Raw genomic sequence first — 18,003 nt, forward strand, 5'->3', positions numbered from 1 at the left:
ACTGTGAGATAATACATATGTGTCATTTTAAGCCTCTAAACTTGTAGCAGTGTGTTATGTGGCATAGAAAACTAGCATGATTCTTGCAAAATGTTATTACCATTCAAATTTTTCAGATGGGATAATGTAGATTCTGGTAGGTTAAGAAATTTCCCCAAATCAAAAATCAGGTAACTGGATGAACTAAAATTCCAACTTAAGAGACCTGTGATTCTAGACCTCTTAATAATGTGACCTTGCCTCCCTCCATGTCCCCACACCTTACAGAAACATAGACATTATCATCAATTTAAAAGAATTTCCAGAACTTCCCAATTTAGAAAAAAAAAAAAACCAAAACATGAGTTAGATTGAAAGGATCACTTTCTCACTTTACTGTTTACTCTCCCATACCGAACTTCCTACTACTCTGCAGATACACTGTCCTTTTAGATGCTTTTGAACTTGATGTTTGGCAAAGGGTCTTCTCCTTCATCTCCACTTGTCCAACTCTTTCTTGATCCACAGACCTCGGCTTAAATCATCCCTCCTCCAGGAAGCCTGCCCAGCCTGGTGCTCCCAGGGAATCCCAAATTTCCTCTCCTGGCATGTGTCATGCATTATCTAAATTGCCTGCTCGATGCCCCCCACCAGCTGCCACAGCCTTGAGGAAATGCTCCAAGTCCTGCTTGCCACTGTGTGCCTCTGCCCAGTGCCCTGCCCGCACAGAGCTGTGGTCAACAGCCACCAGCCAAATCATGTTGTGCGCTTTTGGGGTCCCCTCCGTCTCCATTACCCTGACAGTGAATAGAACGCTGCTCGGCGAGTCATCCGACAGTGGCTTCCCTGGCCTCCCACCAAGTCACATGAATTGCATTTTCCAACTCCTGCAGTCCCGGACCAACGCTGTGGGTTTTTCTGTTTTCTTTTCCAAAAGGTTCCGTTTTAAGCTTTAATAGATCCACTGGATGGAAATGTACAGTGAGCTGGAGCAGCAACAAATCCAGGGCTTGACTATTTATTGCCTATTTATTTGCTTGTGAAGCAAAGCAAATAAATTGGTTGGAGAGGTGAGGAAGAGCAGAGAAACTGGTGCATGTGACTGCGATATTCTGGCCCCATGGGGAGCCACCACCGTTGCTCCTTTGCCTCAAAAGTACTCTGGATAACTCCTCCTGATCTGCTCTCCGGGGCAACGTTCCCTTACCCTGGGGCTTTCGGAGGCGGCAGAAGAGTGGGGTGGCAGGGGTCTCACTGGTAGATCTGTTGACTTTTCTCTGCCTGTGTCTCCTGAAGGTGAGAGTTGTGACTAAAATGCACTTGATAAATGGGACCAAACAAGGACCAACAGCATCACATGGAGGAGGGAAATTCAGAGACCACTGCTCTCTGGGCCTCCGTTTCCCGATCTGTGAAATGGACTCATTCTGCCGTGTGAGTGAGGGCTCGCGTGTTAAAGAGAAGAGCCGGATGACCCACTCAGCACAGTGCCTGGCACTCACTGGCTCAGTGTATGTGAGTTTTTATTATTCCCCTTAATGCAAAGCTGCTCACCACGGTGAGTCCCCCGTGTCACTGCTATTAGAACTAGCACTGCCACGTTTCTGCTCCTTTTCAGGGAGGCTCTGAGGCCAGGTGGTCCTCAATGATTCCTGTCCTTTGTACCTCCCTCCCCCCGAGGAGGGACCATATCATTTAATCAGATTAATGAGCAGAATCCAACATGAGAGATGGGGTTCCAATTCCAAGATTGGGAAACACCCTGGTCACGTTTTCCATTTTGGGTGTCCCCTCTCTTTCTCCCTGGGATTGCTCACTCCCAGGGAACCACACACCTGTCCTGAGCCATCTCCCTGCAGGGTCCAGGTGGGAAGCCCCAGAGCACATCTCACACCCTCCAGCTGCTGTGTGAGAGCTCAGCAGAGGGTCCTCACCTACTGCAGCCTTGACATGAGGGTAGACCCAGCCCAACCACCCACCTACTCAGCAAAGAAGCTGCCATATCCCTGACCCACGGGTGCCAGGAGGTGGTGATTATGTAACAACAGGTGACTGAAACAAGAGAATTGGTTTTTATTTTCCATTAGAATATCAGGTCCACAGGGGTGGACTTCTGAACCTCTCTTTCACTGCATATAACTAACGTAGACCAACACTCCTGGCACACAGCAATTACCCAGAAATATATTCACCTCCATGAATGATCAGAGGTCATCTGGAGGCTCATTAACGAGAAGGCCCGTCCCTCCTCAGGACCTGTTCTACCAGCAACAAAGAGGAAACACACCAGGCTTCCCTCTGACACCCAAGGCACTGGATGCTAAAGAGAATGTCCTTTGAGGGCTTCTTTGAGGAGCATTATGTAACATATCATTTTGAAGCAAATGCTTGTGTTTCGTCTTTCAAAACCTCAGCGGGGTTGAAGAAGCTTTCTTTATGTGGCTAATATTTACGCTCTTACCTAGTTTCAACCTCAGGTCTCTTCCCTGGTTCCTAACAGAAGTAGCTTCAAAGCCAGGTGACATGACCCCACCCAGACAATCGTCCACATTTTGATTTGTTCAAAAACCACCCACCGCGACGCATGGCATGTGGTCATCCCGTCTTTACCCACATGTCCACAGCACAACAGTCGCCACATCTAAACGTACAGTTAGCAGGAAAGAAGCCAGAGACTGGCATCTGAGCAGAAAGGAAGCGGATGACCTGCAGCTCTCAGGATACTCCATGGGCTACACTCGAGCTGGGGTGACCGGAGGTGGCTTATTGCAGCATGCACAGTAGGGAAGCAGGGGCTGGTATAGGCCCTGATGGGGTGTGTCCAGGAGTGGACGGCCATCCCGAACCACGCTAGAGACAGAGGAGAAAGATCTCTGGCTGGAGGAGACGGATGGGTGGTATTCAACTTCTCATTAGGCTCACAGTGTCACTTTCCCTTGGAACCCTGCTCCAGGGCTAATTTTCACAGTGCTTGAGTGCTTCCTAAAATGAGGAGCTCTCACTCATGCCTGATGCAGACTGCATGGCCCATTTCAGGGCTTTTATTAAAGGGTATGGTGCCCATTATTACTTCCTTGCCAGGGGTAGGAATTTGGAGCTGTTGGATATGTGACCTTGGACCTCCCCCGCAGCTCCCCCCCAATGGCTCCTATTTTTAAATTCTAGCTTGGACGCAGAATGTCCAAAATACGTGCACCAGCCCACGCAAGCACACATTCAGTTTCCTGATGGTTTTGTACTTTACAACTTTTGGAACTCTGTACAAGGAATGATGTGCCACTGAAAACCAACTCATTTCCTAAGTACAGTTGGGAGTTCAAGATTCAAAGGATTTTCTTTCTTCTCTTTTCTTTCTTTCTCAAGATGGCCAAAATCTGAGGCAAGAAAGATTTTTGGCAAGTTGCTCATTAAGCTCATTATTAATTACCTATTGACAGATTTACTCAGTGCTTACCATGTGAAAGCATATGTGACTTTTAAAAAGGCTAAAGGCTCCTGGATGTAGCCATACAGCCTACCAAAAAATTTAAAAAAAATTCAGCCATGTGCACACAGCTGTATAACTTGAGATGATCCTGTGACAGTGCCAATGACTGGGAAAGCTTGGTGGTGGGGGAGGGGCCTTAATACCCATCAATCAGTAAATGTGCAAATTAATGAGGACACGTCCATAACCCGGGGGACTATGTGGCCTTCTAAAAAACAAAGTACATCTGTATATGTCACCTTGCAGAGAACTCTGAAATGCATTCACTGAGTGGAAGGAGGATGGGGGGAAGAAACCGTGTAATGGGGTGCTCCACGCTACACTAACACACATGTCCAAACTCACAATGCGATTTGAAGTCAGAGCACAACACGTTGTTGTTTTTATAGGTCTGAGTGGCCAAATAGCCGCAGTGGCATATGGTCCACCCTAACAACCAGCCACACAGAAGGGTCCTGCAGGAACCCTTCCTACAGGAGGGGTAGGGCCCCCAGAGGAAGAAGAGGAACTTCTAGCTTTTGCATTGTCAGCATCTTTACTATTTAAAGATCTCAAAAGACTCGTTTAACTGTGTGATAAAATTAGCTACCAAAATCCAAAAACCTTGGGGGCCAAGGCACCTTACCCCTATCTAAATTAATTGCAAGTTCCCCATTGGATCCTCCTGCAAACCAAACCCATGGACTACCTGGCCTGCAGGTTCCCGAGAGCTGTTCATTTAGTTATCTATTTATTTTTAATTGACAAATATTATATATAGAGAGAGAAAGAAAACTTAACTTTGAATTGACTGTGCCCATAAAGACATTTAATTATGTTCCCTCCTGCTCCCACAGCCTTCCTGGTATCTAACTAAGCGAGTCTCATTCACCCCTGTGTTCACCATCATGGACACCAGCACCACCGTATGAAGGGTGCAGACCCTGGCAGACATGCTCTCCTAGATGGCCCTTCCCAGAAAACACGACATTGTCGCCAAGTCGGTTAGGTGGTGTTACAATGCTGTCTTTGCCGTTACTCTAGCGCTCCTGTATTCCCACACACAAATCACAAGGCCTGGGAAAGACGTGTGGCTTCTCCTCTTCCCCCCAACTAACAAGCTGCACCAGTGAAACTCTGGCCTGGGTCTCCTGAGTCAGTTCTCAGGAGTTTCCACTTGGGCCCATGCGCCTGTGGGTACACAGGGAGCTTGCACTGTGAGGCTAGGTTTAGGAGAACTGGAACTTTTCAGACTCAAGCCAGCACGGAGCAATTAAAAGTCCTGATCAGGACCTGCAGAAGATCTGACCTGGACAATAGCTGTTGAAAGGGTGAGTTTGCTGATGGCGTCCAAGACAAATGGCACATGGAGACATGGAACATTGGGGTGAATCTCACTTCTCATTGGGAACCTTAATAATTCAGGCCTTGGTCTAAGACAAAAGATCACAGCCTCTTTCTGTCTCTCTCTTTCCTCTCCTGCTTCCCCGACTCCCTTTTCTCATCTCATGAAAGTAGGATTTGTACAGGGCAAACCATGACTGTCCTTCAAGGGTTAAACCTCCAAGAATTCAGGGTGAGAAGTCAGTTTATTAATTGTGAATGAGACCATTTGCAGCACCTGCTAAGTTAACACGTCAGCATCTTTTCAATCCAGCTGATCAATTCATACACGTGGAGGGCAGCCTCAGAATTATAAAGTTTATTTTCCTCCTCTGGGAGAAAAAAAAATCAAATAGATTGGCCAGCACCTTGAAGATTAAAAAAAAAAAAAGATACAACAGAGCTATCAGAATAGTTATATAAAGACCAAGTCCTTTCACACTCATCAAATTCCTCCCCGTATAAAAAGTTCCACCTAAGAAACAGGCACGCACCATTTCCATTCAAGCAAATACTTAGTAATCTACTCCTAAGCCTTCCCAGCACACGGACACTGCTTCATCTGGTTAAAGACACAGGGGATAAGCTGATAAAACTGATATATTCAGCGGGTCTTCCATTTCTCACCACCCCTCCCCCCAACAGCAGAACTGTATTACACACAGCACACATTTAAAAATGTAATATAATCAAAGGAAGCATTATTCTTACAAAGGCTATTAAAAGAGCTAAGTAAATTCATACAGTATAATAAAAGTGATTTATTTACTATGAGGAAGAAATGGTAGGGAAAATAGTGCGGCTGGGCTCCATCTGCAAAATCAGGTTCCCATAGAATATTAATCTTCATTGATTAGCTTGGAAGAAAAGCAAAGCTTACACTTTCACTTTTACGGTGTAAGTTAATTCAAATACTTCAATTTGACAAAGCCCCATCTGATCGCATTGAACTCCTTAATTCTGAGCATTGCAGAATATTCTATTTGCTTCTTGAAATCATCAATTTATGTCCAACAACATCTGTAGGAAAATGAGGTTTACCAAATGTCTCAAGATAGGAAGCCACAGTTCTTTGGCTTCTAGAGATGAGGAGCTTTTTCTACCATTCTTTCTTTTCTTCTCTTTTTTCCCCCACCATGCTTTTAGGAGAATAAGAAAAATCCAAATCTTTAGGAGAATAAAAAAAAAGGAATGAAGTCTTCCCCCAGAAATATATTATGGCATCCGATTTTCAGTAAGTCCATGAATGCATTGTTGTTCTTTCATAACCCAAAATTAAAAACACCTAATTTTATACTGCAGGTGCCCCTGGGAAACACACACCCTTATCACCCATTACAGATTCGGAGACTAAGGAAACATAGATATTTCAATCTTTAGTCCCTAATTTTCTTTACTGTGACATGATCACATTGTAGCATTATTTTCACAATTAAAAAAAAAAGTCCTCTCTTGAGACAATTGGTGCCAGGTTCTCTGTTGATGGCCTCTGTCTGAAGTCAATTTGAGGAGTGAATATAGTTGAGATGCCTCTATGTCCTAAATCGATACTGCAAATGTCACCAGAGGAACTACACTAGTTTTTGTGCAGAGAGAGACCTCTCCTTGTTATTGACCACGGCGCTCATGAAGGGCTTGGATTTCCCAGTTCAAATAGCCACCTGGCCCACCCAGACTCTGCTTGGCCTGGGCCCTGTGGTCCATCTGCTCATAGCCTGACTCCACCCACAGCTGCTGCGCTGGACAGCAGCTTCACCTCTCTGTACCTCAATGTCCTCTGCTATAAATGACATAGACAGTGATTGATATTAGCCGTCTTCCAAATCAACAGGTGAAAGGGAGGTCCTGTGGCCTGGGAGATACGAGGGGCTGTCCACTCCACTGTGAAAGTTTCCTTCATAATTTCTATCACTGCTTATCATTTTATATTGTCACAGAGAGTATTTGGCATAGGGCTCTGTACCTTGCATGAACCCAGACGTCCAACGTAGGCAGTGAGGTGGTGCCACCCACACATCAGACAGCCGGTTGTCTGGGCCAAGGATGTCGGTCCACACCGGTGCTGAATGCATGAAGGACTAATGGCACTGCCCAGCACCACACTGCGGTGGAATCACCCTACCGTCTTTCCTCTGCCCTGAGATGCTTCACTCCTTGAAGCTACTGGGGTTTTGAACTTATGTCCTCATGTGGCACCATCTGTTCATAGAGCCTCATCCCCGAAGCTGGGGCTTGGGATTCCTGGGTCTGGAAGCCCTATCCTTTCCTGACTCCAGCCACAAAGACTCTTCTCTTACTAGCTGAGCCACTCTGTCCTGTGCCCAAGCCACAGATGTCCACTCTCAGTGACCCCAAAGAGCAGGTGAGCTGAATCGAACTGGGGACCCCACCACCTTCTAGGATTCCAAGTTCCCTTAGGGTTCTGAGAGAAGACTGGTGAACTGTTAATTCCACTGCCAGTCAGAAAACCTGAGACACTGTTTGGTTTCGAGAATTTTCTCCTTTTTTTCTTGATTTTTTTTTCAGGTCATGATAAAGGAGTCAGGGTTTGCATAGAAGAATTATAAGAAGTCTCAAGCTAAATATTAGAAAGTCTACTTGTATTACATGCTCATTTTTACCTGTTTGGCTACTTTTTTACGTTAATTTTACAAAAAAACGGAAAATCAAACGCATGCGATAAAGTAATCCAGGGGCCACCTTTTTCTTATCCCGGCTCCTCCACTCCGGGGCTCTTCAGAGGTGAACAGCATTTTGCATTTCTTTCTAAAGGACATACCATGGCCCTTTTCCAACCTGTCACTGCACTCCTGTTGTGCTTCTTGCTCTTTCCCCTTCACCTTCTATCTTAGAGTTTGTTCGGTGTCGATGCAAATGAATGATCTTATTCTTCTTATGGAGGCATAGAAGACCATCATCAATACATATCACAACCCACTTCACGTCCTCCCCTGGTGGGTACCTAGGCCCAACAAACAGGGCTTCCAAAAGCCTCCTTACACACGCATCTCTGTGCACACAGGGGAGTGGATCTCTGGGGTACATTTCCATAAGTGCATTCAGAGGATCAAAGAGCACGGGCATTTTTAATTGCACTGGATGTTGCCAAGTTGTTGTATCAATGTAAACTTCTGTACTCAAGGCCGGCTTTCATATTTTATAATCAATTAATAATATATCTAACAACTCCCAGTGAGCCATAGTCAAATACACAAACACATATGGGCAACTACATAAGAAGGAAGTAGTCATCTTGTAGGTCACTCTATATCCAGTTTCTAGAAACTTCTCGGAGACAATAAGTGCTTAGTAAGTGTTTGTTAGATAAAGGATCGCAAGAATGGATTTCCTACCCAACCTCAGTATCATTCAATATCCTAAGTCATATACTGTGCTGCTCTTCAACTTGATCTTAGTCTTAGTCTTCGCGAAGCCAGCAAAGCAACCGCTGTACTGAAATGAGATACAGAGAAGCTCCTTCTCTTTCATGGGGAAGACTGAGCACATATGTGCAAGTCCCCTGATCATGAGTTTGCTATTAATCTCCCTTCTAACGCTTCTGATTTCGGAGCCGATGCGCATGATGACCCCGAGGCTGTTCTGAATCATCAGAGATTAAATTATGTTGAGCACAATTTTAGTGAAATGTATTTTATTTTATCCTAATTAGCTGAAAATTGGTCATCCATAGATGTTATTTCTGGGGTCAGAATGATTAAGCAGCATCTTGCCTCGGTTTGTCCTCCTACCGCAGCCCCCTTGGCCCCCCTCTTTTGTCATTAGCACCCCCATTTTGCTTCTTCTAGGTCAAGTTCACATGCTAAAACAGGACAGAGAAGAGAGAAAGGGAGGCCAACTGCATTTTGGGGCATCAGAAAGTCCCTCAACTCTTCACAGTCAAGCCAACACCTGGTCCAATCCCCAGCAACAGAAAAGGAGGTGGTGAGCGTGCAAGGGCTTTGATGACCCGTCTCTGACACAAAAGACACAGAGCAGGGACTAGCAGGTGAATTCTGGAGGGGCTCAAGGGCTACAGAAAGTCACCCCACCTGCTCTGTGATTTCATTCTAGAAAAGGCACATAAACTCCCCGGGACAGAAAGCAGATTCCTGGGTGTCGCCAGGAAGGTTTGTGGGTGGAGCCGGGCACAGGGATGGTCACCAGGCAGGAGGAACTGTGGAGCCGCGGAGGTGCTCTCTACCTCAATTGAACTGAAGGTTCCGTGGGTGTAGAGGAACACCTTCCGCCTGGGCTGTTTATTTACTTGTTCCTCAACAAACCCATCTGAAAAAAATATAAGCAATCCTTAGTGAGGAGGGTGGTGCTGTGCCGAGGTGAGGGATTCTGAGGTGGGCCCAGTGCTCACCTGGTGCAGCCCTTCCATTTCCAGCTAATAATACCTCCAGCTCTGCTGAGCTTTTGCACCTCCATCTGTCTGTCCTGAGAAGATGCTAAAATCCTTGCAGAAAAGCTCCACTTTGCAGTCAGACCTACCCAGCTGCTGTTCTCCTGCCTGCTTGCTGTCCCCAGACACTGGATCTTCAAACTGACAGTCTCTTTTAGGCCGCAAGCTCTGGGCTTCCTGTTCCCTTGCCAACACCACTCTTCCAGGTGGGCTCTTTCAACGGCTGGTCCTGCTCACATTCAGAGCTGGCCTACACCTCCCCTCCTCTGAGAGGCCTATCCTGGTCCCCATCTCCAAATCCCACTTCTGCCCTTCATAGCACTCCCACAGCTGCAATTATGCACTTGTTTCTTCAGTGTGGATCGGGGAGGTTGGCACTGGGGATGGAACCCAGGGGTGCTCTACCCCTGAGCTATGTCTACAGTTGTATCTCTAGTCCTTCTTAATTCCCATTTTGAGTCAGGGTCATGCTAAATGACCCAAGCTGACCTCAAACTTGAGATCCTCCTGCTTCAGTCTCTAGCAGCTAGGATTACAGGTGTGCACCAACCACCGTGCACAGCTTTGCTTTGATATTTTCACCGACTGCTATTGTACTGGAATGCAAGCTTCAAGTGAAAATGGACCTTGTCCAGCATCTCACTGCTGAATGGCCACTGCCTAGAACAGTTTCTGGTACAAGATTAAATACTGGTTTAAATGTTACAAAATGAACATATAAAAATCAATAGCTTTCTTATATATCAACAACAAAGCTGTTGCAAAAGAAATCAGGATCGCAATTCTATTCACAATAGCCTCGAAAAAAAAAAAAGGAAGGAATAACTCTAACCAAGAAGATCTAAAATATCTACAATTAAAACTATAGAACATTCAAGAAAGAAATTGAAGAAGACCTCAGAACATGGAAAGACTCCCATGTTCATGGATAGGCAGAATTAAAATTACTAAATGTCCATACTACCAAAAACAATATACAGATTCAATGCAATCCCCCATCAAAATACCAAGGATACTATTCACAGATCTAGGGGAAAAGAACAGTTCTAAAGATCATTTGGAAGAATAAAAAAAAAAACAGAATAGTCAATGCAATTCTAAGTCAAAAAAGCAATGCAATACCTGACTTCAAATCATACTACAGAACTATAATAACAAAAACTGCATGGTACTGGCATAAAAACAGACACATAGACCAGTCGTACAGAATAGAAGTCACAGAGGCAAACCCACACAGATACAGTCATCTGAGCCTTGACAAAGATACCAAAAACATACATTGGAGAAAAGATAGTCTTTTTAACAAGGGGTGCTGGAAGAAACTGGTTATCCACATGTAGAAGAATCAAACTGGACCCTTAATTTCGCCCTGCACAAAAGTCTACTCAAAACGGATCAAGACCACAGAATTAGACCAGAAACTATGCAACTCCAGAAGAAACATAGGGTCAACATTCTAGCATATAGCTGTAGGCAAAAACTTTCTCCATAGGATGCCTAAAGCTTAGGAAAGAATGAGAGGAGTTAAGCAATGGGGTGGTATCAAATTAAAAAGCTTCTGCACACCAAAGGAATAAATTAGCAATGTGAAGACAGGAACCCAGAGAATGGGAGAAAATCTCAGCTAGCTAGCTACTCTTCTGACAAAGGATTAATAACAAGAATATTTAAAGAACTCAAAAAATTTTACAACAAAATATCAAATGACCCAATTAATAAATGGGCAAATGAATTATAAAAACTTTTCAAAAGAATAAATACGAATGGCCAAACAAAGATATAAAACAGGGTTGAGCATCATTAGCAATTGGGGAAACTCAAATCAAATCTACAGTGAGATTTCAGCTCACACCAGTCTGAATGGCGGCCAAGAATTAAAACAGTAAATGCTGGAGAGGATGTGGAGAAGAAGGAAGAGTTTTGCTCTCTTGGTGGGATTGAAAATTAGTACAACCACTATGGAAATCAGCATGGAGAGTCTTCAAACAACACGGAACCACCATACGACCCAGATATACCACTCCTTGGTATTTATCCTAAAGAATTGAAGCTATCATACTACAGGGATCCACGTATGCCCATGTTTAATAGCATAATACACAATAGTCAAACGATGGAACCAGTTTATATGTCCATCAATGGAAGAATAGATAAATGTCATTTATGTACACAATGAAGTTGTGTTCAGCCATAAAGAAGGGTGAAATTTGCAGGAGAGTGGATGGAATTGGAGAACATGGTGGTAAGCAAAATAAGTCCAACTCATGATGTCAAAGGTCATATGTTTTCTCTCATATGTGGGAGCCAGAGAGAAAAAGGAAAAGAAAGATGGAGAGACATTTTATAAAAATACACAGGGAGGTCAGTAGAAGAAAGGGTTCCATGGATCAAGTGCTGGGAGTGATACTGGCCAAGTTGTATTGCTATGTCATGCACATCAATGCTATGTCATGCACATGTGTGAATGTGCACCAACAAACCCGTCAATACTATGTCATGCACATCAATGCTATGTCATGCACATGTATGAATGTGCACCAACAAACCCGTCAACACATACAACTATCTGCATCAATAAAAATGTGGAAGGAGAAAGAAATTTTAAAATACTAGTGTAATTAATTAATTAGTATCCTATTTTGCTGGCTTGCGTATGTTAATGCTGTTCAGCAGACGTGACTTAGGGTACCCGATCAGGTCATTCTCTAAGTAATTCACCTTAGGAACCTGGGACTCCTTGGTAGCATGGGCTATGCATCCTGAATTCATAGCTCAAATCCCTAGCATGGGATCCACACATGGCAGGTTTTCAATAATGTTTGCTGAATTAAGTCAAATCATTACACAAGAAACAAAAGGGTGATTATTGTATCAGAATTCTGGGACAGATGGACTTCCAGAAGAAAAAGTCCTGAAACACATGGACAATACAAATGTTTAGGCAAAATGGCGCCAAGTAGTGCTGACTGGATGATGTGCAAAAACACTTGAGTTCATCACTCACGGTCCTTACAACTACCAGGGGTGTTTCATGTTTGTTTATCACCAGAAAATAAAGGATACAAAGCAGTAAAAGAGTTTTCAATCTGATTCAGTGTTGGTCAACTCTCAAATAAAATTACCTCCTAATTAGACCAACCTGCCCATTCCCTGATGAGGATGGATAACCATCTTTTCCTAGATAAGGAAACTCACACATATGCGCATGCACACACGCACACAAACACACGCAGCCATCATATCTATGGTAACTAAAATGGAGCACAAAGAAGGACCTGGCTGAAAAGTATATCATGTCTGCATAGTTCATGGGGCTTCTGCAGATCTACAGCAAAACACTTTCAAGGAGTGAAGAGGAATTCAATAGGGGGTACCCACTAGTTCTAAATATTCTAGAATTTTCAGTCCCATGAAAACCAGAGGTTTGTGTAGGAAGAACTATCTTGACCTAGTAGTTTCAGAGAGATGGGGATGGTGAAGGCAAAGGCCTAGTGGGGAACACATGTTTCCCTGCTTAGCATCTACTGTCCACCTCCACCCTCCTCAGCAGAACCACACCTCTTCTGCTCTCAGGGTCCTGGAGGAGAGGGCGTGAGCTCTGGGCTTCTGTGCTAGTCATGTGACCTCAGCCTGGCCACATCCAGGTGGTTGGTTCAGGGATGGGCGTGTCATCTAACCGGAGCCCATGAGAGGCCGTCCTGGGACTTCAAGGGTTTAGAGGCTGGGAGCTGGCTTTCTGGAGGGGCTCACTGGAAGAACCCAGGCATGGAGTCACTGTTGGTGACCACCCGGGAGAAGCACCTGTTTGTGACTGAAACCTATACCAAAGAAAGCAGAGTTGAAGAGATGGGCGCGCGCGCGCGCGCACACACACACACACACACACACACACACACACTCTCTCTCTCTCAATGCACGCATGCACAGGTTTCCAAGAATATATCTGCCTGGGTGCAGTTGTGCCTGAGACCTACCTCTTCGACTTTCCTATTTTGTTCACTAGTGATTTTTCCCATTTAAGGCCATGTTTTCCTTAAACTTGTTTGTGTTGGTTATTTTTTTTCCAATCACAACTGAAAGAAGGCAGAAGCGTGTGCAATTAGAAATCAGGTGTTTGAAGGAAGTGAAGAGCAGAGATCCTGTTTCCCTGTCCTCGTGTTACATGGCCATGCACATGTGACCCACAAGGGAGACCCTTGTCTTCTTGGTGTCTCTGTCTAAATCCCCCTGTTAAGGAGCCTGGAACCTGGCACTGGGACATGGGGACTTGCTTACAGAAGCCCAGCACTCTCCCTCCACCGTTCCTGGCGTCTGTGTAAGCTGAAGCTGAGTTATTGATTTGGGAGCCAGGATCTTGACAGAGTATGCGATATTTCTAAACCTTACTTTCTTAGCCTATGAATTAGTTCTAGTCCCTTCCATCTCAGAACGATAACATTCTGTTTTATCTGAGGCACAGTCTCCTAATGGGCTGAGAGTGAGGCTCTAGGTCAACATCAAAGATTCTCAGGCCATATTGGTCCACACCCAGGAGAAGCTGCATGAACCCAAGTGGCTCAGCTCTGTTGGAAGGTGGAGGAGGCCAGGCAGAATTCAGAGGTTCACATTGCAGTGTTCAGCCGTTGCAGGGATGGTCACCAGCTAAGATATTCAGCACCCGGATGCCACTGCTCTAATTTTCATGGAGTTTTGGATACACATCTCCTGAAATTCTAGAGGCATCTCAACCTATGATGAGGTTGTATCCTGATAAACCCATCCCGAGCCGAAAATGCAAGTCAAAATGTTCCCGCTCACCTAACAGACATCCTGGCTCAGCTCAATCCACCTTTAAATGTGCATGCAACACGGGCATCGGCCCAAGTCGGACAACATCACCGAACAGCAAGTCTATTTTATAAAAAAAAAAGTGTTGAATATTTCATGTGATCTATTGAATCCCTGTGTCCAAAAAACGCTGACTACACAGTCCACTGGCTATCGGCCGTGTGCCCTTGTGACTGCCCAGCTGCCTGGAGGCACCGCTCACTGCCACCACTCAGATGTGCAAGAGGCAGCACCCCACTGCACGTCCAGAGCCTGGGAAGGAGGGAAATCCAAAATTCCAGGTATGGCTCCTGCCCCATGCAGAGCACTCCCATGCCCCACAGTAAAGTTGAAAAGTCATAAGTCAAGCCATGTGTGTTGGGGACTATCTGATCCATTCTTGCTTTTGTGGGTCTGCTGTATTTAACTAATGACATCAGATTTTACATGTGAAAAAAAACACAAAGGAAAAATCAAATTGTACTTTTACTCTTGTTACTACAGGGGACAGAGTTCTCTCTCTTTCTCATCAAAACTAAAATCAAAGATTTTATGGAAGAATATCCAATATTAATTTTTCTTGCTACAACTTTCTTTACATCTTACCACTTAAAAATATTCAAAATGTCAGACCAGTTATTGAATTACTTTCCCTAGAAAACATATGGGCTCTGTGATAGTTTTCACAGATTGGGGTTATGATATTTACTTTTTCTTTCTCACGGTCGTCTTAAACAACAGACAGAAGATCCCAGTCATGAAAGCATGTTTGAAAGGGAGGATCGGGGAAGCCACGGCAGCTCCTGGGCATGTATTCTCACACTTGTGAGTAGCAAGTGCAAATAATGGCATTAGGTGGTGGCCCATGCTCAAGGCTGAGTGTTGAGGGCACTTTAGAGGCCATGGGGCTAGGGATTTCTGAAATACCGTTGGGCATTTCAGAGGCCTTTCTACACACATTCTGATCAAATTCTCTGGTTATTATGTTCTGAATTAGGTGTGCTCACTGATATTAATTTGTCTTTATTATGTAAAAAATACATGTAATGGAAAATTTTAAAACTGCAGAAAAGCAAAAAGGAAGAAAATCAGCTACACCAACCACTGTCAGCATTTTGCAGGACACATGTAAGAATGTGTATGTGTGTGCATATATATGCTCAGACACACATTTTGTTTTGGAAATGAATGTGCTCTGGAGGCTGAGTTTCTGGGTTCCAATCCCAGCTGTCATTTACTAACTCATCAATTCTGTAACTCTGAAGTCTTCAATGTCATCACCTGCATAATAGACATAAGAATAACAACTTTCTTCTAGAATTGATGGAAAGTCACTCTATAATATGTCTATATGTGTTGGACACTGGTAAACAAGTAATGTTGATTAAGTGTCATTGTTATTTTCACTGTACTCTTAATGGGACCTCAAATATGAATACTTTTGATACCTGTCACCTGTCCACTTGGCAAACAGGTTGTGAACACCCTATCGCCCCAGTTCATACACCGCATTTCTCAATTTAGCAGGGCTGAGCATGGGCTTCAGCCTCCTGGCGGAATGCAGGGTCCCCATCGGGATGTCCACCTCAGCCTTGCCTGCCACGTAGATCCCCAACACCAGGAACAGTGCCTGACCCTTAAGGAGCAGTTCCATAAGTGATCGCTCATTGCTAAACTGGCTTGAGAGTGGACTCATGATCAACTCAAAGCTCTGGAGATCAAAGGTGATAAAAGTGCAAGAGAACGAGGACATCAGTTTCCCATCCCCTCCTAAGAAATCACAACTCATAAAGAAATGAGTAAATCCTCAAAGGGAACAATGTCCAATAATATCCTGGGTGAACACCTTCATGCTCACACTTTTTGGAAACAGACTTTTGTATTATTTGGTTACGCCCACGAAGAAATAGAGAGTCAGAGTCAGGTGTAGAAAGAAAGAATTAGTAGGTAGAGAGACAAATTGGTAGACAGGTTACTGGAGAGACAGACAGACAGATGGACATGAGTGTGCAGGTTTAGTTGTCTATGCACACAAGCCTGCAGCCCTATGATCCCTACTCCATGGGAAAGCCTACTCAACTCCGATGTTCACAGTACACTTGTAGCACTCAACTGAAGTGCACGCATTTTTTTTCTGTTTGAAAAATTCTTTTGAAATTAGACTGTGTTTTCTAATCTCAAAAAAATTGCTGGTTGGATGATTTTCATTTCTTTGTAAAATGACAAGTGATACTTCACTTTTTTTTGCGAAAGGTTAATGCTAAGTCTCCAAACTTTACAAATTGTACTTTCTCCATAAAATAAACTATCACAGGCTGGAGTGCAAGATTAGCGAGAAATGTTCACACTGTTGAAAATGGATGGATTTTGCATTTCAAGGTGACAAGTGCAATGTCAGACCCGATCAATCGATCACTGCATAATTATTATTGCAAATGATCCATATCCATGCCGCAAACCTTAAGGGGAACTTAATGAAGCAGTAAGCACATCAATAATAAGATCTACTTTGGTCTCTATTAAATCTCATGATTCATAAATATCCTGGCATGTTTTATTCTTTCTTTAAATCCTGTGAAGATATCTAGGGAAGCGGATGCTTAAAGGCGACTATTTAACACTTCACTAAGGACGATTCTGAGGCTCTCGGAGAGATTTAGGCTCAGCCGAGAATCGCTCTTCACATCCAGGCTCATGAAATCTAACAGTGTGTGGATGTACAGAGAATGGAGTCCCTGAACAAAGTGAGAATCAAGGTCGCTATTTTCAATTCCCCCTTCTAGTTCACATTTTCAATGGGGGAAAATTCCCTGTAAATAGCGAACGAATTGGGGTCTGACAACTATAAGCAAGACCAGCATTTCTTTTGGAGGGGGAAAGAAATAGACACAGGCAGGGCCAATTATGACCACACCCTTCTCTGGATAGGTCCGGCCCAGCCCAGAGGCAAGCACAACAATTTATATAACCTTTTCGACAAGAAATTGGTGGTAGCCATGTCTCTAGGTGGATGCCACTCCGGACCCCGGTACTGAGAGTAGTGAGGGAGCACAGACTGGACCTCAGTCCAGTGCCTTCTTCCCTCACACCCTTGTGCAGGCCACCAACTGCGCAACTCTTGGACACAGGATGCACACAGAGACCAGAGCTAGCTTAGAAGTCAGAAGTCCCTAAATCATTAGGTACTGAGCATTGGTCAAATTCTAGTATCAGGGGGAACAGGGAATCAGGGCAGACTTAGGGGCGGAACCTATGGCAAGCAAACACATTGAAAAAAGAAAAAGCTATACCATGGCATATTCTCCATGTCTTAAGTTCTTGTCCTCATGACGTGAATCTTCTGATAGCTCTCACTAACCCTTCAGCCTTGTCCTAGCAACTGTCACGTGGTGATCTCTCAGCATGTGACCTGCTCCCTGTCTGGATGCTTTCAGTGAAGTTCATCAGTTCCCTCTCTGAGCCTCTTTCTCCCCTCCAACATTTTCTGATCTCACTCATCTGAGTACTGCTAGATTCTATAATCACTTTGGCCAAGACCTTGGAACGTGATCCAGAGGTTTCCTGCCCTCGCCTGTTATTTTTCCTGAATTTCCTCTTACCCTCAACGCACGGCACAGTCTCCAAGCAGAATGGTGCATCAGAAGTCTGCCCAGCCTGCAGGATGGCTGGCACAGTCCTGACTCGGTTGCCATCTGTGCCACACTAGTGCAGAAAGGACAGATTCCCAGGTGCAAGAATGAGCCCTGCACACCACATGCACACCTCTGTGTAACACTGAGCACCCAATGGAGGTGCCCTTTAGTCTCTTTTGAATACTGTATTGTGACATTAGTGGCTTTTTTTTCCTCTTCTGATTGAAAACTTGAAAAAACATTTCATATATAAACATATTAGTACTGTATAGCCTTGGGCATAGTATTTCCCCCCCCATCTCTGAGTATTTCCTTGGGAAATAATCCTTCAC

The sequence above is a fragment of the Urocitellus parryii genome, chromosome 9 (assembly GCF_045843805.1).
Source record: "Urocitellus parryii isolate mUroPar1 chromosome 9, mUroPar1.hap1, whole genome shotgun sequence".
NCBI lineage: Eukaryota > Metazoa > Chordata > Mammalia > Rodentia > Sciuridae > Urocitellus > Urocitellus parryii.